Raw genomic sequence first — 26875 nt, 5'->3', positions numbered from 1 at the left:
TATCCCTGGGATGCAAGGATAGTTCAACATACGAAAGTCAACTAATGTGATATTCCACATTAACAGAATAAGAGGACTAAAATCACGTAATCAGCTCAACAGATGCAGAAAAAGCATTTAACAAAATTGAGAACCTGTTCATTATTTTAAAAAAAACCTCTTAACAAATTAGGAACAGAAAGAAATTACCTAAACATAACAGAGGTCATATATAAAAAGGCCACAGCTAACATCATACTCAACAGTGAAAAACTGAAAAGCTTTTACTCTAAGATTGGGAACAAGGCAAGGCTGCTAACTCTTCTCACTTCTATCTTTAAAAAAGTATACATTAAAGGAGACTATCAAGAAAATGGAAATACCATCCTCACAATGGGATAAAATACTTGCAAATCATATCTGATTGTCAGAAATTTGCTTAATATAGTCACTGCCTAAGCATCCATTTTTAGGCCTGACATAAGTTGTCTGACGTCCAGTCATATCCCATTACTCTTGGCCTAGTTAAAACTTTCCTTCCTCTTGTAGTTGTTTGCAATACAGCCCACTTGTTCCTTACCCTGCTGACCCAAAACCCAACACATCCCACAGGTGCTGACCATGATAAAACCTAAAGGTCAAAATAAGTCATGCAAAAATAAGTTCCCCCTTTCCACATGTTTTCTTTAAACTAGCCAATCCACAACCCCAGAGGGAAATCCTAAGGGATAACATCCGTGGACCTTAATAAAGGTGTAGTCCTGTGGTCTTCTCTCTCACCCCCACCCCACTGGTTGAGCTCACTGCTACCTCCAGATTTCCAGAAACCATAGCAATAAAAATTATGACACCGATAAAAAGTCTAGTTTCCAAAATGCATAAAGAACTTTTACAACCCAACAATTTAAAAAACCTCAATTTTTAAAATGGGCAAAGAGGCAGGGGGCAGTGGCTCACACCTGTAATCCCAGCACTTTGGGAGGCCGAGGCAGGCAGATCACCTGAGATCAGGAATTCAAGAGCAGCCTGGCCAACATGGTGAAACCCCATCTCTACTAAAAATACAAAAAATAGCTGGGCATGATGGCGGGCACCTGTAATCCCAGCTACTCAGGAGGCTGAGGCAGGAGAATCGCTTAAACATGGTAGGCGGAGGTTGCAGTGAGCCAAGATCGCACCATTGCACTCCAGCCTGGGCAACAGAGCGAGACTCCCATCTCAAAAAAAAAAAAAAAAAAGGGCAAAGAATTTGAACAGATGTTTCTCTGAAGGAGATATACAAATAGCCAATAAGTAAACAAAAAGATGCTTAACAACCTTACTCTTCAGGGAAATGCACCTTAAACCTACAAACCCACCGTGAGATACCACTTCACACCAACTGGGATAGCTATTTTTATTATTATTATTTTATTTTAAGTTCTGGGGTACATGTGCAGGATGTGCAGGTTTATTACATAGGTAAATGTGTGCCATGGTGGTTTGCTGCACTTATTAACCCATAACCTAGGTATTAAGCCCAGCAAGCAGTAGCTATTTTTCCTGATGCTCTCTCTTCCCCCACTTCCACAACATGTGTGTTGTTCTCCTCCCTGTGTCCATGTGTTCTCATTGTTCAGCTCCCACTTAGAACATGCATTGTTTGGTGGGATGGCTATATCAAAAAAAAAAAAAACAGACAATACAAAGATTGGCAATGATGTGGGGAAATTGGAGGCCTCACACATTTCTGGTGGGAATATAAAATGGTGCAGCTGCTGTGGAATACATTTCCTCAAAATATTAGACATAGAGTTACTACGTGACTCAGCAGTTCCTAGGTATGTACCCAAGGGAATTGACTTGCACACGAATGTTCATAGCAACATTATTCATTGCTATAGTCTGAATGTGTCCTTCCAAAATTCATGTTTAAACCTAATTTCCTCACGCCTGTAATCCCAATACTTTGGGAGGCCAAGGTGGGTGCATCATTTAAGGTCAGGGGTTTGAGACCAGCCTGGCCAACATGGTGAAACCTCCTCTCCACTAAAAATACAAAAATTAGCCAGGTGTGGTGGTGTGTGCCTGTAATCCCAGCTACTCGAGAGGCTGAGGCACAAGAATTGCTTGAAACTGGGAGGTGGAGTCTGCAGTGAGCCAAGATGGCGCCACTGCACTCCAGCAGGGGCAACAGAGTGAGACTCTGTCTAAAAACAACAACAACAACAGCAAAAACCTAATCTCTACTGTGGTAGTATTAAGAGTTGAGGCCTTTAGGAGGTGATTAGGTTATAAGGACAGAGCCCTCATGGATGGGATTAGTGCCCTTATAAAAGAGATGTGAAGGAGATTGCTTGCTTCTTCTGTCACAAGAGAATGCTGCAAGAAGGTGCCATCTTTGAAGAAGAGAGCAAGTCCTTACCAGACGCTAAATCTGCTAGTGCCTTGATCTTGGACTTAACAGCCTCCAGAACTATGAGCAATACATTTCTGTTGTTTACAAATTACCCTGTCTAAGGTATTTTCTTATAGCAGTTCAAATGGACTAAGACATTTATAATAGCCCCAACTGGAAACAATCCAAATGTCCATCAACTAATGAATGTATAAACAAAATGTCCACATAATGGAATATTATTCAGCCATAAAAAAATGAAGTACTGATACTACAACATGGATGAATTTCAAAAACATGGTACTGGCCAGGCAGGTGGCTCATCCTGTAATCCCAGCACTTTGGGATGTCAAGGTGTGTGGATCGCTTGCCAGGAGTTTGAGACCAGGCTGGGCAGCATGGCAAAATCCCATCTCTACAAAAAATACAAAAATTAGCCAGGTGTGGTGGCACATGCCTATAGTCCCAGCTACTTGGGAGGACTGCTTGAGCCCAGGAGGCAGAGGTTGCAGTGAACCAAGATCGTGCCACTGCACTCCAGGATGGGTGACAGAGCAAAACCTCATCTCAAAAACAACAAACAAACAAACACTGTCTAAGTGAAAGGAGCCAGTCACAAACGGCCACATATTATATGATTCCATTTATGTGAAATGCTCTGAATAGGCAAATCCTTAGGGACAGAAAACAGATTAGTGGTTGCCAGGGGAGGAAGAAATTGGGAGGCATGAGGTTTCTAGAATTAGACAGTGGTGATGGTTGCACAGTCTTGAAAATGTACTAAAAACCACTGAATTGTTCATTTAACAGGGACAAATTTTATGTATGATATGTAAATTATGTCTCAATTTCTTAAAAAGTAGATCTGTGTGTTGTCATATATTCTATGTCCAGAAAACTTCTTTACTTTTTACATAAAATAATTTAAAAATTACCAGAGCAGTATATGTCAACTACATTTAAAAAATTACAATAAAGACCTGAATGTTTTTGCTGAAACTCTATATTCTAAAACTAACAAAAAATAGTGTACACAATAGATAACTTCTTTGTCATATTTCTCTATTCAAAATCTTGTGAATATTTGTATTTCTCAATATGTTATTGCCAAAAGATGTATATTTTTATTTTTTGCTGTACTGGCACAAATTTGGGTTACAATGTCTTCTAAAATGTTAAAATAAAAATGGCATTTTTGTTAGTTTCTCATAATAATAGCTTTATGGCTAATTTCGAAAGACCCTATTTGTAAGTTTTCAAAGATACATTTTAAGAATTGGACATTTTTGTATATGTTGCTTAACATTAGCTGGCATGGTTTTAGAATTAAATATTATTATTATATGGAAATTTATGAAGAGACAAATACTGGACAAGTTAAGATAAGGTGAGAAGATGTTTTCAGGGACCAGGACATATAATTTAAATTCAAAAACTTCTGGAAAATATAGAAAAGTATCTGCTTTGCTGCAAAATAAATTTTCCCTAATTTTTTTTCAATTTATTTAAGGCAGCAAGATATATATTTTACTCTTAAAATATTTAACTTGTATTGCTATGTTAACAACTTTTCAAAGTACAACTTTTCAATTTTCTAATATACCAAAGATATTCCTCCTAAATGGGTTTCTTCCTTTTTACTCATTGAAACTAAATGCAGTTCAGTTATTTGATTAGTTGATGCTAGGATTTGACCTGGAGCTTATATAATTAGAAGAGACACTAGTTTTCCTCATTTAAAAGCCTGGTTAGCATACTACGGTCTCGTTTCAGGGGAAGTCAAGCCTCTCTACTGCTTCTGTTTATAACCTTTAAGTTAATTCAGAACCCAGATAAGCCTTGATCTGAGGATGATATAACCACCGCAAGCAACATGGGGTAAGTATGCGCTTTTATACGCTTTAAGGGGCACTGAAAGGGGAAACAATTTTATAAGAGATGAAAACCCATCAATCCTTACCACATGGTGTACTAATTTAAATCCAATATATGCTAACATTTATTTAAGGTAGCCATTCAAAGAAATAACTTTTATTTAAAAGTTATAACAATTTGTAAAACATTTATTTCCTTGCTTAATTTTTATATTATGTCTTAACTGCGCTTTGCAGGTTATCAATAAACTGGAGACTGAAGTTGTTCTGCATATTAATAAATATAGTTGAAGATGAGTTAAATTTTGAGAGCAGTCTTAAAGAAAGGATGCTAGGCAGCGTAAATCTGACATGGACATGCCTCTTTGGGATTAAGAATAATTAAAGAATGAAAAAGATTAGGGATGGAGGGAGATTGGTTTATTCCTTTCTAACACAGAAAAAGAATAGGGGAATCTTCAGCATTCACTCCCCTGTGTACAGAACAAAAAACACATCCTGATTGAAAATGTGTACTGATTAATGACATGGGGGCTTTATTGGTGAAACCTAATTCTAAACACTTCATGGGGCTTTGGTGTGTAATGAGAAGAACTGAGTTTCAATTAAACATTGTCTTAAGTGAGAATAGCGTTCTATTATAATTAGTATTGGAATTATGTGAGTTTTTATATGTTGAAATAGTATTCTGAATATGTAGAAATCTCTATATCACCCTTTTATATTTTTAATAGCCCCTTTTAATACAAAATCATATTGCCGTAAATGGAATAGCTATTTCATTGAAGGCTACTTCTGAAGGATTCAACACAATGATCAGAAATTTATCCTAGAGAAAAAAGTTTTTGATGCACATTTATTCTAAACATTTTTCACAAACTGAATTAATTAATGTCTACATTTTTCATAACCATGGGCTCTGGAAATGCAATCTAAACTCATTTGAAAACTCAGAGGCTTTTGAAAGAAGATGACCATATTGGTTTTTTTTTTTCTTTTTTCTTTTCTTTTTTTAGACAAGGTCTCACTTTGTCACCTGGGCTCAAGCAATCCTCCCACCTCAGCCCCCACAGGTAGCTGAGACCACAGGTGCACACCACCACACCTGGCTAATTTTTGTATTTTTTGTAGAGATGGGGTTTCGTCATGTTGCTCAAGTTGGTCTTGAACTCCTGATCTCAAGCAGTCCTCCCACTTCAGCCTCCCAAAGTGCTGGGATTACAGGTGTGAGCCACCATGCTCGGCCTTATTGTTAACTTTTTCTTAATTCCCTTTATTTACCTTCCCTTTTCTCTGTGTATAAGGGTGTACTTCAACACAGCAGGCCAGTAATAAACTAAGCAATGTGGATACAAAGATCAACTGATCTTCCTCCTTCCCTTCCTCTCTCCTTTCCTCCCTTCCTCTCTCCCTCTTCCTTCCTTTCTTTTTCTTTAATGACAGCAGTTCTTAACCTTTTCGGTGTCAAGAATTGCTTTTAGAATCTTCAGAAACAAGTCCACCATTTCTGCCAAAAAAAAAAAAAAAAAAAGTAAAATCACACAAAATTTTGCATACAATTTCAGGAGATTTACAGATGACCTGAAACCCTATTCCTGGGACCACAGGTTAAGACCCTTAGACTTTGATTTTAGGACTGGAGTATGATTTGTTCAATATTTCTCTTTGTTTGGATTTTTATAAATGTAAGAATCTTTAAGTTCATAATTCTTGCTAATCTTCTCAAGGACAGTGTGGAAGATTCCCCACCCACCCCCCACACAATTTACATGAGTGTGAAACATAGTTTAACCAACATGCATCACATTACTGCTGCTGGGCCCCAAGGACTTGACTAATCACTTGTGCCTTTTGAGAGTACCAGGAATCACCTTGGGAGTCATGGAATGAAAAAAAACCCTCACTATGTTATTTGTAAAGCACTTTGAATGCCCCAAATAAGATGAAAGAAACAAATCATAAATGCTAATATTACAGAGAGCACTCTTCTGATTGGTATGTTCATGATTATTTTGTTGTCTGTTCATGCCTTTACTGACAAAAAGACAGGGTAGTAAGTATTAACATCTGTTTGAGTCTTCCTAAAATAATCAGAAAAATAAAGAAAAAGTGGCAGCTAATCGGATTCTCAAATTTATCCATTTGAGGAAATCTCTAGAATTTATTTCCTGAGAATGAGGGAGTAGCTGTTTTGGATTTGTCTTTGGGGCCTACTTATCTCAAATGATTTGAGGATATAATTCCCTTATATGGGGCAATGCCAGCCCTTTCCACCTTTCCCCAGGCTATGCTGGCATGGTTTTAGCAAGCAATGAAGAAGCAAATACTGGGAAATTCTTACGCTCTCTAAAAAAATCTCCTCCTCGTAATTTTCACTGGGTTTTTTATGGAGTGTGTGAGTAGGTGGGGTGGGTAGAGATGGTGCCTAAAGGTGGGTAAACAGATAACTGGGGAAGAGTAGAAAAATCTAACTGACATCTGCTAAGTACCATAACACCCGGGCAAAGGATGAACAATGGGAAAGAAAGGATGGTTGTATTTCTTTTTTGAGATATTTTTAAATGTGCTTTCCCCATCTCCTAGCAGAGTTAGTCAGTGCACCCCCAATTGACAAAAACAAAAGTTAAGGCTCTGCTAAAATTGTAGAACCAACAAGTTCATTATTATAGCATATTCAGCCTTCTTTTAGTCTCCTGGTTCAAATAAGTTAGAGTAATTTTAAAAATTATCTTATGACATATTTCCTCCTTCTGAATCTGAGAATGACTATCCAACTCTTTTTCTTGGGTGAAGCATACATTTGGCTCATGGAGCAACCTTTGAAATGTCGCTTCTATCTGTGCCCTCCTTTCCTTTCTAAGAGTCACTTCCCTAATTCAGGTCATCATTATCTTTTACTTGAGTTATTAAAGGTGCCTGCTCACTGGCCTCTTTGCAGCTGCTCTTTCCTCTATAGTACCACTAAGTCATCTTCTTACCAGAGATATGTGATCTTGTTATACCTCTGCTTAAACATTTTCAATGACTCATTCTCTCCACTGCAGAGCAAGCTCCAAAGAAGAGATTCAAGGCCCTCTATCTGCCCCCAATCTACCTGTCTAGCCTCAACTTCTACTCTACCTTCTTTGCTCCCTAGGGTTCCTAAATCCACCTAGGCCTTGTGCTTTGTTCCTCTGGTAATCCTTTTTTTTTTTTTTGAGACAAGGTCTCACCCTGTTGCCAGGCTGGAGTGCAGTGGCACAGTCTTGGCTCACTGCAACCTCTGCCTCCTGGGTTCAAGCAATTCTCCTGCCTCAGCCTCCTGAGTAGCTGGGATTACAGGCACCCGCCACCATGGGCTAATTTTTGTATTTTTAGTAGAGACAGAGTTTCACTATGTTGGCCAGGCTGGTCTCGAACTCTTGAGCTCAAGCGATTTACCTGCCTCAGCCTCCCAAAATGCTGGAATTACAGGTGTGAGCCACTGTGCCTGGCCCCTCTAGTGATCCTCTTTTGACCATTGCTACATATCCTGCAAAGCCTGGCTCAAATCCTATCTTCTTAATGAAGCTTTCTCTAATCCCCACAAGGGAATTCATCTTTTCTCTGAAAATTTTAGGCACTTTACACTTTTCTTTTTCATTTGTCACAATCCATTGTATGTTACAGTTATTTGTGTGTCTCATCTTCCCTTCTAGACTGGAAGCAGAAACAATGGCATCCTTTCATTTCTCCTAGCACCTGGTACAATGCCTTTTATGTGGTATATGCTTATTAAATACTTGTTGAATGCACGTGAACTCTGTTTAAACCCCTAAAAACTTAATTTTAGCCAGACTTTCTTTCTTTTTTTCCCAAGTGAGTTGCCTCATTTTCCAGGTTTCTATCTGAAGAGCTCAAATGAGTGAGTAGTATCTAAAATGTAGGCAATTCAAGGGAGATAGGGCACAAACAAGGGTTGGAGTGAAGACTTTTAAAGTCTGAAGACTGAAGACTGAAGACTGTTGTTAATAAGCAGAAAGCACACATAGGCTCCAAGGAAATATAAGAAAACTTTCCAGAATTAAAAATCGTTCTTGCCAGGCTGGCTCACTCTTGTGATCCCAACACTTTAGGAGGCCGAGACACTGGGATCATTTCAGCCCAGGAATTCGAGACCAGCTTGGGCAACGTGGCAAAACCCCATCTCTACCAAAAACAAAAAACAAAAAACAAAAAAATTAGCCAGGCATGGTGGCATGCACCTGTAGTTCCAGCTACTCAGAGGCTGAGGCAGGAGGATTGCTTGAGCCCGGGAGGCTGAGGCTGCAGTGAGCCACGATTACACCACTGCACTCCAGCCTGGGCTTCAGAGAGAAAACCTGCCTTTAAAAAAAAAAAAAAAATGTTGCTTTTGGGCTCTGGATAGCTTCCTAGAATGCCAGCATATCAGTAAAGATTGAGTTAATCTGTATATGCTGGGGAAAAAAAAAAGAAGAAGAATAGAGGCTTAAACAAGCTAGAAGTGGATTTCTCTCTTACATTAAAAACAAACAAACAAACAAGCCCACAAAGGTAGGCAGTCTAGTGCTGTTAGATGAGTTCCTTAGTGAGAGGCCCCCAGGTTCCTCTCATCTTGCTCTTCTGCCATCCTTAGTATATCACCTCTTGGTCCAAGACAGTTGCTAGGTCTCCATCTATCTCACTGATGTTCAGCCAGCAGGAACGAGGAATGGGGAAAAAAGTGTGTTCTCTCTTTCAGGAGACTTCCCAGTGGTCACTCAGTGTTTCTACTTGTATTGCATGGGTAGAAATCTAGTCTCATGGTTGCACTTAGCTGTGAGGAAGAGGGGAATACAGTCTTTTAACTGGGTTTCCAAAAAAAGAGGAGAATGAATACTGGGTGGCAACTAGCAGTGTCTGTCAGAGCCAGTATCAGGCCTTACATGGCCTCTTATATTCCTTTAGACAAAGTACAGCATTATGTACAAAATTAATCTTTTAAGAAAAAAAAATTAGTAAAATTAAAGGAAAAAAAGAGCAAGCCAAGCTGGGAATAAACAGATTCACCCAGAATAAAGGCCTCTTGATTAAGTGACAAAAGGTGACCAAGTAAGGCTTTGCCCCTCCCTGCACTCTATGTCCCAGTCTCCCTCCCTCCAGGCTTCGTGTCCCTGAATCTTCACATCCACACTGTGAGGCAAGTATTACTATTACTAAGCCAATCATACAGGTCAGGAAACCGAAGTCCAGGAAGATTCAGTGAATTGGCCAAACTGCCTGTACTGCAGCAAAAATTATATAAATCACAGAATGGTTTCTAAATAGATTTGTTCTTAATTTTGAGTATAGATCACTTCAATTGGCGCCTAAAGAAAAACCTATTACAAACAAATTTCACTTGTCACTTGATGTAGGTGATTTAATGTGGAATATTAGAAAAGACTCTAGATTTGTGGCTTTCAATATTTTACGGTCATATCAACTGCTTTGAACTCTTCTGATTCAGCAAAGCCCCCTAAGCCATGTTGGAGTTCTCCAGCTGTGTTTTTAAATACATAGAAATTTATTTTTATTAGTCCCCCAAACATATGAATACTGAGGTGATTGTACTTGCTCAATACCAAGTGACTTAAAAATTAAAAGACTAAAAGAAACAAAGACTTTTACTTTTTTACTTTATATGTTTTTTACCTATTAGAAATCTTTAACAACAGTGAATTGCATATATAATAAGAACTTTTAATTACAAAATTATAGGAAAAAATGATGGTATAAAATGCAAGGTAGCTATCATTATCAATGGCGTTTTTTTTTTTTTTTTACAGAACTTCTAGAGAAAACAAGAAGAAGACTTCAAAAAACATGCTGTGATGTCTCCCAGTGGAGACAGGGCACGAGGTGAGTGAAAATTGCAAAGAACTGTTTTCTAATAAGAACACAGGCAAACTGAGAACTTAGCTTAAACCAGTGATCATTATTGAAGCAGAAGTATTATAAATTTCTTTGTAGAATTTTATAACCATTCTTGGTTTGATAACCATCAAATAAACAAATTGTGAGATTACTTAATTAGCTAGCAGTAAGGGCAAATAGCCACCTTCTAAACCAGCTATGTTACATCAGACTTGATTGCGTATATGAATGCTAATAGCATTGAGACAAGAATGAACTATGTTTTTTTGTTTGTTCGTTTTGTTTTGTTTTGTTTTGAGATAGAGTCTTGCTCTGTCGCCCAGTAGTGCAGTGGTGTGATCTTAGGTCACTGCAACCTCTGCCTTCCAGGTTAAAGCAATCCTCCTGCCTCAGCTTCCCGAGTAGCTGGGATTACAGGCTCACGCCACCATGCCCAGCTAATTTTTGTATTTTTATAGAGACAGGGTTTCACCATGTTGGCCAGGCTGGTCTTGAACTCCTGACCTCAAGTGATCTGCCTGCCTTGGCCTCCGAAAGTGCTGGGATTACAGGTGTGAGCCACTGCGCTCAGCCATATTATGTTTTAATTAAGTTCTATTTTGGATGTCTTTGATGATTGTGAAAAAGAGACAACATCTACTTTCCATTCAAGTGATGTATTCTGAGTTCCTACTTCATGCTGGGCTTTGTCACTTAATAACCATGTGGGCTAGGTAACTATTATGCCCGCTTGACAGTTGAGGGAGCATAGGCTTAGGAAGATTAACTTTCCCAGGTCAAAAAACGAAATAAGTAGCAGAGCTGGGATTGGAAGCTAGATGTCTGACACACTTAAGAAAAAGTCTCATAATTTAAAACATTATTTTTAAATTTCAAAACCCAAAAGTGCTCATTGTAAAATAAAATACAAACATGATCATGACAGAAGAGTTTAAGTAAGATTTAAAAGCCCATCATCCTACTCCTAACCCCATTCCTCTTTCCAAGCATAACCACTGTTAGTAGTTTGGTATAAATCCTTCCATATCTTTCTTTTTGCCCGGCGTACTTTTCTTTTTTTCTTTTTTTGAGACTGAGTCTCACTCTGTCACCCAGGCTGGAGTGCAGTGGCACGATCTTGGCTCACTGCAACCTCCACCTCCCGGGTTCAAGTGATTCTTCTGCCTCAGCGTCCCGAGTAGCTGGGACTACAGGTGCACACCACCACACCCAGCTAATTTTTATACTTTCAGTAGAGATGTAGTTTCATCATATTGGTCAGGCTGGTCTCGAACTCCTGACCCAGTGGTCCGCCCGTCTCGGCCTCCCAAAGTGCTGGGATTACAGGCGTGAGCCACCACACCCAGCCAACCCAGTGTACTTTTCATAGTACACTCGGCAAGAGAAAGATATGGAAGGATTTTCACAGTATCACACTTGAATGTATGAAAAATATCCATACTTTTCACAGTATCACACTTTCTATCCACTTAAATAAAAAAACAGAGGAAGTTGAATTTACTATATATCTTTACTAGAATAAGCAGCAACCTCTAAACAATAACTGAAATGCTCATTCAGCTAATATTAGGCATCTATCTGTAGAAACTCAAAGAACTCTAGAACTCACTGTCTGGTTCCCAGGGACTCATAATCTAGTGCAGTGGTTTCTAAGTTTATTTTTGAGACAGTAATTATAGACTCCTTTGAGAAACTGATGTGAGCTCTGAACTCTTTCCCAATAAGAAAATGAACCTATAAAATTTTGCCTATAATTTAGAGGATTTGTGGAAACCTTGGGAGTATGGACCCCTGATCTTGTAGAAGTGAGACTTTTAAATTTATAGTTTGATAGAAATACTATAATGGAAGTGTAGACAAGATGCTATACCACAGCACAGAAAAACAGGGCTGAACTCTCCTGGGTCATATCAAGAAAGCCAGGGAAGAATGACATTTGCACAAAATATTGAAGGACACTAGGAGTTTGACAGCTAGCCTGGTGCAGGGGAAGGATGTCCACAGATGGAACAGCCCCAGAGGCTAGAATGGATGGGGAACCATGACTGTCTTCGTGATAGAAGCCCAGTATGTGCATGGGAGTGACTAAAGATGAGTCTGCAGAGCTGGGCAGAAGCCAGAGCACAAAGGGGTTGGTCCGTTGGGTTAGGACATTTGAACTTCAGGAGTCACGGAACGATTTTGATCAAGACTTTCATTGGTAGGCAGAAAGTCTATATTAGTGCATGGCTAAATAAATCATCATGAGAATAATAATTTGGATGATGGAATAAGGTATAAAAAGTAGACGAGACCACTTGATTCTGATTTTGGAGGGGATCATTGACTAAATGATATATTACTTAAAAAGATATATTGCTCAAATCAAATTGAATTGATTGGAAAGCCATTGCTTTTACAAAGGAAGTTGGGAGAATAAAGTTCTGAAACTGTATGAGAAAAAACAGGTGCGTGTCAAACACAAAATTTGGGCAGCACATTGACTCCTTGGCTGCAGTAAGTCCCATGCACAGGCAAGCTAGTATCAGTCACTCAAGGTGGATCGCTCACTCCTGATTCAGCCACTGTCATGCCCTCTGCTGTCTTCCAGGCGCTCCAGATGGGCCACGTGACTTCCCATTGACCCTTCCATCTACAACTAGCAGGAAAGAGAAAGAGGGTACAGTGAGTCAGGTTTTTAACATCTCTATATTAAGCACGTATTGCTTTTATAATTGAGATTTTAAAGCAATGTAGTATAAAGCAAGGCTTGCAGATAACATCATAGCTGATTCATTTCTATTTGGCTGTACTTAACCTAATATACTTAAAAAAAGGAAAATATTAGTTTTACATCCTGCTTCTTGGCACTGGCTTCATAAAGTCTCAAGGATATTTCACTTGATAAATACATCTTATTTATTATTCATTTAAATTTTTTACTTATCAGATACTGTAAAGACTTGGAAGAGTAAACTGTGCATGTATTGCATATGCTATTTTATATGTGTAATGTATCTTATAAAACATTTTTGAAATACAAAGAATCATTTGGTCTTTGCCAAAGGGTAGTGCTCTGAAAGATTCTCAGACATGTTTAAATAGTGAGCTTTGTTAAGCCAAAATTTACAATTTAGGTGAAGTAGCATTGATTTTTCCAGTTTGCCTTTTCTAACTCATTAATTTTTTTTTAAAAGAATGGTCTTCTTGCTATTAATATGAATAAATAAACTTCTGTGGTTTTTTTTAGGGAAAGAAATAATTGATTATAAACATCTCCTGAAATTAAATTCAACTTAAACTTGTGTTGAGTGCCCACTGCGAATAGTTCCCATGTCAGAGGAATGTGAACAAATAATTTAAATGTAGTTATCTTTAAAAGTCCAGCTAATTTTGCACTCTCCTCCATAAAATATCTGATCATTAAAAATATTTGATAATTTTTTAAATTGCTGAAAATTAAGTAAAATTGCTAGTGTAAACAGTAAAATTGCTAGTATAAAGAGTAAAATTGCTACTATAAGGAGATATGCCATGTTTATCCTGAGGCTTCAAGTCCAGCACTCTGGTATCATAAGATATTATGCTCAGAGAAATAAGCTAGCACCAAGCAGCAAATACTACATGAGCTCACTTATATGTGGAATCTAAATAGTCAAACTCATGGAAGTCAAGAGTAGAATGGTGGTTTCCAGAGGCTGGGGGTGGATGGGTGAGGGGGTGGAACAGAGACACGTTGGTCAAAGGGTACACATTTCAGTAAGACAGGAGGAATACATTTTTGAGATCTATTGCATAACAGGCTGACTTTAGTTAATATATTGTATATTTCAAAATTGCTAAGGGAATAAAGTTGAAATGTTCTCACCACAACAATGACAAGTATATAAGGTGACAGGTAGGCTAATTAGCTTGATTTACTTATTCTATGTTGTATACATATATCATAACATTGCACTACACTTTCTAAATATATACAATTATAATTTGTGAATTAAAAAAAGAAATTAAAAAAAGGATCATTACCTGCCAGGTACAATGGATATGAATATGAAATGGTCAGCTGGGCACGGTGGGTCATGACTGTAATCCTAGCACTTTGGAAGGCTGGTGGGGGAGGACTGCTTGAGGGCAAGGAGTTCAAGACCAGCCTGGGCAAGAAAGTGAGACCTCACTTCTACAAAAAATAATTTAAAATTAGTCTGGTGTGGTGGCATGCACCTGTAGTCCCAGCTACTTGGGAGGCTGAGGTAGGAAGGTTGCTTGAGCCCTGGAGATCGAGGCTGCAGTGAGCTAGGATTATACCACCGCATTCGCTCCAGCTTGGGCAACAGAACAAGACCCCATCTCTAAAAATAAATAAGTAAATACATAGAGACTATTGCCTATAATTCCTGGCAGGAAGAAATACCAATAATGCAGTTTGAGAATGTAGCAGAAGAGGGATTGACTAATTATGACTTAGAGGATAGGGGCAAGCTTCATAGAGAAAGAGGTGCTTGAAGTGAGCCCTGAAGATGAGAAGTATTTCATTAGATAAAGAAAGATGTTTGAGGGATAGAAGATGGGAGGAACAAAGGCACAGAGGCATGAAAGTGTTTGGTGAAAGGCATGAACTGTGATCATCTGCACATGTATATCACATATGCTAACTACTACAAAGTTTTATTTGAATTACTCTGAAATAGAGGAACAAACCAAGTGAATTCAGCTAGTCCAGTCACTAGCTGTTACAAGTAGCAAAATCATATCAACCAATGTCTAATTGGCTACCGGGACACACCAGGAGCTCCTCCCAGACAATCTTTCCAGATTCTGATTAGAGGAGCTGTCCCATAGGATATGGGGAGGTGTGATTTGCAGAGCCGACGAGGTGGAGTTAGTGAGATGGGGTTTCTGAGATTTAAGATTAAGGTCCCACAGACAGAGCTGAATCAAGATACCTGAGGCAGATTAAAAGTCTGGCACTTGCTTGAATGGATTTTCTTTCAATATCTCACACTTGAATGAAGACAGGGTGATCTCTTCCTGGAGGAAGGGTGGAAGAGGAGGCTCCCGAGAGCAGTACTCAGCTTCCTGTCCAGGATCAATAACAGTTCAGCTCTGGCCTCACACTTGCTACACCACTCAGCAAAATGAAAATCCCGCAAGAAAACCAGACTCAGCCTTCTTTGAAGGCTGAAAGCTTTTTAGTGACCATGTGTTGCTACTCAAGTCTGCATTTAGGATACCCCACTCTCACTCCAAACACACACACACACACCTGCCCTCAAGGGGCTTATCGGAGCATTTCTTTCTTTTTATTTATTTATTTATTTATTTATTTATCTTACTTTTTTGTGATCAGTAAAACTGCCAGAAGGAAGCATTCTTTCAATCACACAAGAGACTTTCCTTAAGAGAAATCCTGATAAATCTAGTTTTCTCCTTCTCACATTTCGGGGGATGTTTTAGCACCTCTGATAAATTGGTGCCAGGGCAGCTCCTTTATCCCGCTCTAACCCCAACTTTAGGCCCAGAGTTGCCAAGCAGCTGGTTGCTGGTGGGCTCCCTTCCTACCCACTGCTGGGCTGAGGCTGTGCTGTGGATGGGAGCGCTCCATTCTGACGGCTGCAGCAGTAACCAGCTCCCGGGTGGGGCTCACTTCTGAGCTCGGTACTTCAGACCTTGGAAGCTAACACATCCCTATCCTGGAAGACCTTTACATCTGGACTCCTCAGGAGAATTCTGCATTTGCTTCTTCTCTTATCTCTACTGATCTCAGGCTAGAGCTGAGCTTCCAGCTTTGTACTAGGACCAAAATGCAAAGCATAGCAATAATCACAACTGGAGTCTTACGGTCGTTCCAGAGACTGAGCCAGCAGACTCAGAGAGGGTAAATAATTTTCCCAAGGTCAACCAGCTATTTAAATCATGGACTTGGGATTTGAATTCACATCTTCCAGACTTCAAACTCAAATTCTTCATTTCTACTCCCTATTAACAACTAGCATGAGGCCGGGCACGGTGGCTCACGCCTGTAATCCCAGCATTTTGGGAGGCTGAGACGGGTGGATCACAAGGTCAGGAGATCGAGACCATCCTGGCTAACACAGTGAAACCCCGTCTCTACTAAAAATACAAAAAATTAGCTGGGCGTGTTGGCGGGCGCCTGTAGTCCCAGCTACTCGGGAGGGTGAGGCAGGAGAATGGCGTGAACCCGAGAGGTGGAGCTTGCAGTGAGCCGTGATCGCGCCACTGCACTCCAGCTTGGGTGACAGAGCAGCCTGGGTGACAGAGCAAGACTCCATCTCAAGAAAAAAAAAAAAGAAAGAAAAACAACTAGCATGGTTCTCGGTGTTGCTCTCAACTGGCTGAAGTATTAGCTGAGAACAGATTAAAGTGTGTTTTTAAAAATCTCTCAAGATTCTCGAGAATAGAGTCATAATGTTGACGACAGGCAGTGAGGTTGATATATTTGGGCAAGGCATCTGACCTGACAGCCATTTTATACCACTTACTTCTGAGGCCTGCCTCACTGAGATTAAAGACGTGTTATCCGATTCCATAATCACCATATGTATATAAGAAATTGGGACTCTGTAGTGAATCATTTTATTTTTTCTGTCAAAACAGGAGCTTATGACTTAGCCAAGTCACTTATCCTCTCTGGACCTCATTTTCCATATTTGTAAAGTGACAGGGCTTGGCTGGCTGATCTCTGTATAATCTTTCTGTTTAATTTTCTTTACCACTCTACACTGATTCCTTAGCTAAATATTGCAAGTAGTTATGGTGGGTGCGGTTTTATTTCGTTTGGTCCTTCCGAACTGTGAGATTGGTTTATTCATTTATTCAGCACCTATTTATTCAAGGCCTATTCTGTGCTGGACACTGGTTTAGGTCTTGGGGAATACAGAGTGAACAAAAATGTCCAAGTCCTCATGAGGTGGCAATGATAAGCCAAGATGGTCAATGAGCAAAGAAATATATAACATTATCATTTGATTGGTAAATGTTGTGAAGAAAAATAAAGCAGTGAAAGGGAGATAGGGTATAGAGGCCAGGACTCCTCTCTTATATGTATGAGTCAAAGAAGGCCTTTCTAATAAAGTGACATTCAAGCAGAGACCTTAGATCTTTTTTATCCTTGATGTAGGGTAGTAGGATATTGTAAATTTGAGAAGATTCTGAAGTTGCCAAGAGATAGGAAAGAAATAGGCCTTGGTGGAGATAAATCACAGCCTGAGGTTCAACCTAGCTCTTCTTCCTCATATCCCTTATAGCCCAGGATTTCCACAAATGAGCTTCTCTGGGCTTCTGTGATTCCAAACAGTCTTTTAACATTTTAATGACTTCTCAAGTGTGTTGCATGTACTTACTTATTTATTTAATTTTTACCAATGGGCAATTAACAGTACATTAAAAAACTATGATAACTGAATTTACAGGATTTTAAGAAGCAGGGATCTGTTTTGCATGTGAGTTTTACATCCAGATTTATACCACACGCTAAAGGAAGGGCCTAAGCTAAAAAATGTATAGGAAGAAGTTAAAGATGCAAGGACTAGGCTGGAAATACTATTTTCAAAGGGATAGATTTTTTTTTTTTAGATTTATTCTGCATCTGCTGGCTCATTCAAAGCCCATCACATAATTTGTTTTGGAGACAGGAGCATCCAGGAGCAGATGAATGGCAGACACTAGGGGCCAAAGGCAAGCCCTCCAGGTGTTAAGAGGAAAGAAGTGGGCAAACACCAGGCAGTAAGGATTCTAAGGTCTATTCCAAAGTGGGTGAAGGAAGAAAAGGATTGAGTTTTCTTCTAAATTTTAAACACTAGAATCTAATATACATAACAAGGACTAAGCTATTGCAGATCATCCTATTTTATGACCCTGTAACTCTGCAAATGCCCTTTAGGGCCTAGATAGAACACTAAATCCTTTTGTTCTACTCACCCAGTCTGGATTTTCTTCTACCAATTATTTCTCCTTTAATCTCTACATCCATGATTTTTAGATGCGAGAACACCTTATCAATTAATTATCAATAATTCATTAATTGAGGGGGATTATTTGCTAGATAGTTACCACTGCCAGTGTTTAGGACAGTTTAGTGTCTTTGTCAACAAACCTTTATTGAATTTCTACCCTATGTTAGAATATATCCTATGTACCAGGGATAATAAGAGGTGGAAAAAATAGCCTCTTTTCTCAAAGAAGTTTACGATTAACTTAGAAAATGAGATTATTTACATAAAATGAATAACAGTAGAAAAATTTGTTTTGATTCCTATTGAGTTTTACAGTTATTCCAAGAAAGGAAGGATAATTTCCCATTGGATTGAAGGGGGAAAGTTCTAGAGAGGGAATGGGCCTACATTAGACTTTGGAGAATGAGTAAGGATTTGTCCATTGGAGTGGGATGAGCAGGGCAGACCAGGCAGCAGGGAGAAGGAGAGACAAAGTAGAAATGCAAGTGGCAAACAAGGCTGAGGCAGCTGGCAGACCTCCTACACATCAGAAATGAGGCTGGAGGGGCAGGCCAGGGACATTGTGGAGGACTTTGAGATCTCGATTTTATTTTATGAAGATGAAAAAACAGGCCGGGTGCAGTGGCTCACTCCTGTAATCCCAGCACTTTGGGTGGCCAAGGCAGGCAGATCACCTGAGGTCAGGAGTTCGAGAACAGGCTGGGCAACATGGCAAAATCCCATCCCTACTAAAAATACAAAAATTAGCCAGGCGTAGTCATGGGTGCCTGTAATCCCAGCTACTCCTGAAGCTAAGGCAGGGAGAACTGCTTGAACCTGGGAGGCGGAGGTGGGCAGTGAGCTGAGATTGCACCACTGCACTCCAGCCAGGGAGACAGAGCGAGACTCTGTATCGAAAAAAAAAAAAAAAAAAGGAAAAGAAGAAAAAGAAAAGAAAACGCCTATTGCAGTTTTTGAGCAGGAACAAAAGATCATGTAAGTGACATTTAAAGGAAAACAATCTACTAGCAGTGAAGAGGATGGATGAACTAACTAGGATGCTCCTAGAGACGTTTAGGCATGAAGCAGTCAGGGCTGATCCAAAGAGGCGACAATGAAAAGCAAAGGAGAAAATGAAAGACACCTTACCAAGGAAGACTCGTAAGGATTTCAGAGCTGGTGAATTTTAGGATGAGAGGCGATCATTCCGAGGTCTTGAGAGTGGGTCAGTGGTGGTGCTAGTGGCAGAGCTAGGGGAACCTGAAGGGGGAGCCTGGAAAGGTTAAAGATACCAATGTGATTTCAACAGACTGAGATTCAGGTGACCATGGAACAGCCCAGTGACAATATTCGTTGGAAAGAAATATAAGGGTGATCAAGAACATTCATTTAGCCGAAAAAAAAAAAAGGCAGTTTTGTTTCCTTTCCTTAAAGACCTGAATACTAAAACATAGGTAAAACTGCATAGTGAAAATACTAGTGATTGAGAAATGATGAACTGTTTAGCATAATTTCAGTTTAGGGTAAGGTGATGATTTGTTTGGATTAAACAAAAGAACAGTTACAGAAGGCTTTGGGGGCTGGAGGGCTGGGGAAGGGAGGCCATTGGTTGTGATATCACCATGTTACCACACTGCTGAGTGATATTTGGAATTACCCTGTTAAATTTTAGCCTCAGCATTTTAGAGCTACCAGGACTTTGAAACCCTCCTTATACTACAGATGAGGAAATGGAAGCCCAGAGAGAGTGCCTGGCTTTCCTAAGGCCCCACAGTAAGAAGTCAGTGTTAGATCTCAGTCTAGTATTCTTCTATTCCCAGACTGTATGGGCCAGCAGGTGCCCTGCCTTCCTGACTCTTTGAGGAACCCTTTTATTTAGTTCTACAGCAGGAAGCCTGATGAAAATGTTCATAGATTGCATTATCAGAAATCAAAATGGAAGACCCTCTGAAGAGCATTAAAGGCAGGAAATGGTGTGGGGCAGCGTCTGTGCCCTGTTAGATCAACTTGTCTTCAGGTGAAGGAATCATTTTCCAGTGGCATCAGAACAAGATGAAATGAGCATAATCTGCACAGGGACTGACTGCCTTACAGAATGCTTAAGCAGCCCTAGAATAGACTTCAAGTGAGGTTGTTCAGTATCTTTCCTCACATACTTTAAAAAATGCTGAAGAAGCCAGGTGTGGTGGCTCATGCCTGTAATCCCAACACTTTGGGAGGACCAGGTGGCCAAATCACTTGTGCCCAGGAGTTCGAGATCAGGGCAACATGACCTGGGAAACATGGTGAAACTCCATGTCTACAAAAAAATACCTAGGAGGTGGAGCCAAGACTGTGCCAAGATTGAGCCAAGATTCTGCCACTGCACTCCAGCCTGTGTGACAGAGCAAGACTCTGTCTCAAAAAAAAAAAAAAAAGAAAAAAATTCTGAAGAACAGGATTGCTATCTAACTATTTGGGACAAAGGAGAAGTATGTAATTCAGTTTGGAGGTAGGGGGATGGAACACTTCTCTTCTTTTTTTATTAACTTATTCCTGTCCCAACTTGTTCCAAACGAGGAAATTGAAATAATGCAACAATAGATTGAGGAATCAAAAAATAGCTTCTTAGCAAAACCAGCCCCAGCATGTTCTGGTCTCCTTATGGAATGTCTCTAGCCCTTTTCTCATTGTTCCAAACTTTTCAGATGTGGTAAAAATGTACTAATTTGTGGGGTTCAGTATGCCTTAGCTCTAGGGAGGGCATGTATGAGGTAAGCTGGAATTATAAAAGAAATAATCAAACTAATGATGAATTTACACTTTTCATTGATCAACAAAAATGTTGACTCTTTCCCATATCTAGGCTTCTGCTGCTGGACTTTGTGATAATAATCGGTTATAAGATGAGACTTGGCTGGGTGCAGTGGCTCATGCCTGTAATAATCCCAGGACTTTGGGAGGCCAGGGCAGGAGGATCGCTCGAGCGCAGGAGATTGAGACCAGCCTGGGCAACATGGTGTAACCCTGTCTCTACAAAAAAAAAAAAAAAAAAAGGTCTGGGTCTGGTGGCAGCTACTCAGGCAGCTGAGGTGGGAAGATTGCTTGAGCCTGGGAGGTCAAGGCTGCAGTGAGCCATGATTGCACCACTGCCTGGGTGACAGAATGAGACCCCCTGTCTCAAAAAAAGATGATCCTTGGTTTAGGTGAGGAGAGCTGACAGATGACAATTGAGGAGAATGGCCAAAGCAGGCTTCATAAAGGGTATAAGACATGAGTTGCCCTTTGAGGGTTGAGCAAGACTTGGTTGACAGAGAGCAGAGGGTTGTAGGACCGAGATCCCCAGGTAGGAATGCCTAAGGCCTGTGAGTGGACTAGTTCTGTAGGGGAAAGTGCTGTGGTTTTAGTACCCAGGGACCATCGCTGACCCCTGTCAAGTATGCACGGGCTGTGGGCTATTTTTCTAACTGAACTCATCCATTTTCAGGGTTTGACTATGATTTCCAACTTTTGAAGGCTTTGCTCACTGGGAGTCTTTGTTCACTGGGCAGTAGTGGGAAATTATAGTCATTCTGAAGATTGGATTGTACTCTTTTTCTCCTTTCTAGCTGTTCTGAGAGCACCAAAGGCAGCTCCAAATTGGATGTCATTTCATCTGAACTATGAAAAAAATTCTCCCAGGAGGGCCAGCAGTAACCTAGTTTCCCCTCTCACCTAAATTAAGCTTTGGTGACTGATGATCCGTTTCACAAGGTACTACTAACTCAGCCACCTGGTTCAGATCTTGGGAGTCCTGCAACTGCCTGTGATTTAGCAGAAGGAACATTTCCTGAGGACTAAAGTTTTTCCATGTTAATGTACCCCTCTGCAAATCAGGGCCATCTCTAGGACTGGAGGGAGTTGTCTCTGGAGCTCAGGGTTCTTTCCCTCCAGCATTTCCCAGGAGAGCACTCTTGTCCTTCTTTGTCTTTCCTTCCTATCAATTGGGACTTACTTAGTGAAAGTATAGTGACAGTCACTTTATTGTCTTTTTAAGTAGATATTAACATTGTACTGGGGCTCTCTACCTCTTGCACAGTGTCTCTGGGAGGATTTTTTTTTTTTTTTTTTTAGACAGGGTCTCACTCTGTCATCCAGGCTGTAGCGCAGTGGCACAATCATGACTCACTGCAGCCTTGACCTCCTGGGCTCAAGCGATCCTCCCACCTCAGCCTCTCAAGTTGCTGGGACTACAGGTGCATGCCAACATGCCTGGCTAATTGAAAAAAAAAACAAAACTTTTTGTAAAGATAGGGTCTCACTATGTTGCCCAGATTGGTCTCGAACTCCTGGGCTCAAATGACCCTTTTGCCTCAGCCTCTCAAAGTGCTGAAAGTTATAGGCTTGAGCCACCGTGCCTGGCCTCCAGGAGGCTTTTAACTTCCACTCAGATGAATCCAGGGAGAGAATCTGTTTGAAAGATTGAGATTAAAGAGAGTCAAATCAGGATAAGAAAAGAGATGAAGCATATCTTCCCTGACCAGGCACAGAGGCCATGAGACATTCAGGCTCACGAAATCTGGTTCTGACACAGTTAAGTATGTCAAGTATTAAAATGAGTCAGAAGAGCCCCTGGAAGTGACTTTCAGCCCTGATCTGAAACTTTTGATAAGTTGTTATGTCTTCAATGAGGCATTTTTAAACTTAAAATATCTCTGGCCAGTGGTTGGTTTTGTGTGTGTGACAGCATGCTGATGTTCTTTTTTTCTTGACTGATGTAGACACATGTTAACTCTACCAATTTACTCTATCCTGACTGATCTTAGGTGAACAACGACAAAAAATTAACATGCCAGTGGAGTGAGGATGGAAGGATCTTTGTTATTTCACTTCTGAGCCTTCTGTGCTCCTGAGCTATGGAATTACCTATTCTCTGTGCTTTGCTCCTATTCTCACTGGCTCTGGGCACTTTGGCGTTGCTGGCCATGATGAACATCACTACAGTTAGTTTTGGTGTGGGACCATTTACTAGGAGAGCCTGCTCTCTCTTGGTTTTTCAAGCCAGGGAGTGGGAACAAGGGGATATATTTCTGCCAGTGGAACTTTGCTTGTTAAAATAAAATAGGGCTTTTTTCCTAATAAAAATAATCTTCAGGCCAAACTCTCTATATTTACCACTAAGTCTTTATTGTTGATGTGAAGCAAGTTGTAGTAAAAAGCGTGTTTCACTGGTAGTCTACTGCATGAGAATTCAGGTCACTTCCATAAATATTTGTTGAGAGTATGTTGAGAATGGTGCCAGGAGCTGGAGACAGAAAGAGGAATGAAACTCCGTGTATACCCCTTAGTTGCTCACAGTCTGGGGAGGGGACAGCCATGCAGGCAGTTAACTAAGGAGGGGTGATGGCCTTGTGACCTGGTTCAGTGGCAGGAGCCACCTTGTTTCTAGCAGCACCCATATTTGACAAAGGGTCACGTAAGGGGCTGACTTGAGCACCAAGGACCATTTTCAAAATAAGGCCACTTATTGTTTGAGATGTCTGATGGCAGAGTCCTATTTTAATTCTTTTATTTATTTCATTAAAAAAAATTTTTTTTTTTAGACCAGGTCTCACTCTGCCACCCAGGCTGGAGTGCAGTGGCTGTATCATGGCTCACTGCAGCTTTGACTTCCTGGGCTCAGGTGATTCTCCCACCTCAGTCTTCCAAGTGGCTGGAATTACAGTAGTACACCACCACGACTGGCTAATTTCTTTTTTTTTTTTTTTTTTTGTATTTTTTGTAGAGACAGGGTTTTGCCATGTTGCCCAGGCTGGTCTCCAACTTCTGGGCTAAAGCTAACTGCCTTCCTTGGACTCCAAAAGTGCTGGGATTACAGGCATGAGTCACTGTGCCAGACCCCTATTTTAATTTTAATTCTTTAATTTATAACCTTTGCCACTTTAAATTGCTATGTATTCAAGGATGATTTTTTTTTTTTTTTGGTTGTGGGCATAAAAAGCTGCATTTTCATTGAGGTATCCTAGTTTTAAGCACTTGTGTATCTGCATATTGTGAGAATTGTCTTATCTCCTTACCATTTTGCTTCTAAGGGTCACACTGTACTCTTTGTTTTCTTGCGTTACATTGATTAATTAATTCTATTAATAGTTTTATAACCATTAATTTTTATTTTCTAGAACAAACTTTGCTGATCATAGTGTTATATTTTTGTTTTCTGACATTTTATTTAGAATACGTATAGTTATTTATTTATTTATTTATTTATTTATGTAGGCTATCCTAGAGTTGGTCTCAGAACCTCATAGAATAAATTTAGCTATTTACATATATTCTATCTATAGCATAGACTAAATAACACAGACGCTGTTATTTATAGAACCTTCCTGTGATATTATGCTGAATCATTTCCTATTGGGGAGTAGATATTTGACCTTCTCTTTTAATATTTTCTGCAGGTAGTTGTTCTGGATAAAAAGATTTCTACTGTTTTTAAAACAAATTTCAATAATGTATGTTTTCCTAGAAAATTATCCATTTCATTTAGCTTTTAGAAATTATTGGCGGCCAAGTGTGGTGGCTCATGCCTGTAATCCTAGCACTTTGGGAGGCCGAGGCAGGCGGATTGCCTGAGCTCAGGAGTTCAAGACCAGCCTGGGCAACACGGTGAAACCTCGTCTCTACTAAAATACAAAAGAAATTAGCTGGGTGTGGCGGCTTGTGCCTGTAGTCCCAGCTACTCGGGAGGCTGAGGCAGAATTGCTTGAACCCGGGAGGCAGAGGTTGCAGTGAGCAGAGATCCTGCCACTGCACTCCAACCTGGGTGACACAGCAAGACTCCGTCGCTACAAAAAAAGAAAAAAGAAAGAGAGAAAGAAATTATTGGCAACAAATATTGCATATTGAATTTTACAAATAATATTTCATATTCTGTGAATTGGTGGTTACATCCCTCTTTTTAGTCCTACTTTGTATTATTTCTCTTTCTCTCAATCTCTTTCTCTCATCAGACCTGCCAAAACTTTCTTCCTTGTATCAGTCCATTCAACCAGTTTACTCATATGGCTATCAGAGCCCACACAGGAATTGATACCTTTTTTTAATGACAATGGTACCTTAAAGTGGTACCTTAAATTAGAGTACTTTGAAATACTGTGGCATGAGGCAGTTTATTTAAAGTTAGAGAAACATAGAAAGACTACTGGTCTTACTTGAAGCGACTTCCAGTGTAACTTTGGGCAAATAATTTGTACGAGCTATGGCTTCCTTGGGTATAAAATGAATGGAACGTGTGTTTGGCCCACTGCACAGCATTGCCGTAGTGATCAAGTGAGATAACATACATGAGAGTGCTTTGAAAACTACGAAGCATGAACAAACAGGGTGTTACTGTCACAAAATAATGTTGCTTTTAGGCTCTATAGAAAAAAAAAAGCAAATAGCCCTTTTCATAATGTTTATAGCATTTTTTCTACACCACAAAGATCATATAGACTCTCTTCTTGAAAATGGCTACAGGATTTGTCCTGATGAATTATTTTAGTTTCAGGGGAAAGTATTTCCTCATCACCCTCCCCCCAGCATAAAAAGTTCCCATTCTACTAAATTAGAAATGTGCACTAAAGACCCATTCAATAAAGGACACTGAAATGGAAATTAACTCAAGTCTGCTTTCAATTAATTTCAATTCCCCAAAGTGCCAAACTTTCCTTTTCTGTCACAGCAGTAATTGGAAAGTAATAGACAATCCTCAGTTTTTGTAGTCTTATGTGTGTATGTGGGGAGGAGGGTACACGTTCTAGGTCAGTCTAGGGGAGGGTCAGGAGACTTTTCAGTATTCTTTAGGTTTCTGTTAACTTATTATTTTAAAAAATTTTTCTGAATTAATTTTACACAAATATGGCTATAACTTCTTATTGTTTCAACATTCTTATTTCTCTATATCAATAATTTTAAAACCTTTGTTTTTAAACAGCAGAAACTGATCTTCAAAGGAAATCCTTCCCCGCCAGGCACTGTGGCTCATGCCTGTAATTCCAGCACTTTGAGAGGCTGAGGCAGGTGGATTGCTTGAGCCCAGGAGGTTGAGGCAGTGAGCCATGATCATGCCACTGTACTTTGGCCTGGGTAACAGAGTGAGACCCTGTCTCAAAAAATAAAAAAATAAAAAAAGGAAGTGCTTCCCCCAAAGCTGTAGTACGTGAATCAGACAAGAACAGAGAGGCTCTGGTTGAAGGGGGTAAAAAGGGGGACCCAGAACCCCACCAGCTTGGTGGCTTCCTCTCTCCACTCAAGACAGACTCAAGAAAGCCTGGGCTTCAAAAAATATAAACTGAAAACCATGGCTTTGTAACATGATCAGGCATGATATAGAGACCAACAGGCTCACTTAACATTATTTTCCCCAGTGTCTGCCAAGGCCTGAATGGGTGTTTTTAGAGGTTAGCACTGCAACTGTAGAGACGGAAAGAAATGAGGAAGGTCAGGGAGGAATAGGAGCCACATTAACTTGGTGAGAGGCATGTGGCAGCATCTGATGGTTATTTATTCAAAGGCAGGCAGTGATTCAAGGGCTATCAAGGGCACAGTGAAGAATCACTAGGCTCAGAGTGAGAGATTCCCAGTACAAAATGAAGAGCAGACTACAAGTGAGATCTCAAAGGGACTTTCATAATCATAGCAAGGCTTTTTCCAAAATAAGTCATATTACCTTTCTGTGTAATCCTGTTATTAAGCTCCCTTTTAAACTGTACCCTTTAATACATATTCATTATTACAGTCATTCTCGTCAACCTAGAAATTCTGTTCTGGAAACTTAAGAAAAAATGTCCTAAATATGAAGAAAAAGGACTCTATTCCTTTGTATATCCATTTATTATAGT

The 26875-nt window shown here is 39.9% G+C and overlaps 1 protein-coding gene across 15 annotated transcripts in view; it reads left to right on the top strand.

Annotated features, from left to right (window-relative positions):
• Window positions 1–4087: 4087 nt before the first annotated feature.
• The window catches only part of ARHGEF33 (Rho guanine nucleotide exchange factor 33), a 145975-nt gene continuing 123187 nt past the window's right edge, over window positions 4088–26875 (top strand). For 4 of the 15 annotated variants that reach the window (XM_063695943.1, XM_063695944.1, XM_063695946.1 and 1 more), the window contains exons 1-3: window positions 4090–4234; window positions 10017–10089; window positions 12695–12763. The gene's annotated coding sequence lies outside the window, so the exon portion shown is untranslated. Of the gene's footprint in view, window positions 4235–10016; window positions 10090–12694; window positions 12769–26875 lie in introns of all 15 variants that reach the window. The other 11 variants (XR_010130000.1, XM_063695941.1, XM_063695945.1 and 8 more) reach the window with 9 other exon arrangements.

Source organism: Gorilla gorilla, chromosome 12, assembly GCF_029281585.2.
Source record: "Gorilla gorilla gorilla isolate KB3781 chromosome 12, NHGRI_mGorGor1-v2.1_pri, whole genome shotgun sequence".
In the NCBI taxonomy this organism is placed as follows: domain Eukaryota; kingdom Metazoa; phylum Chordata; class Mammalia; order Primates; family Hominidae; genus Gorilla; species Gorilla gorilla.
Note: the sequence above shows the minus strand (reverse complement) of the source record. Positions and strands in the feature narration are given on the sequence as shown.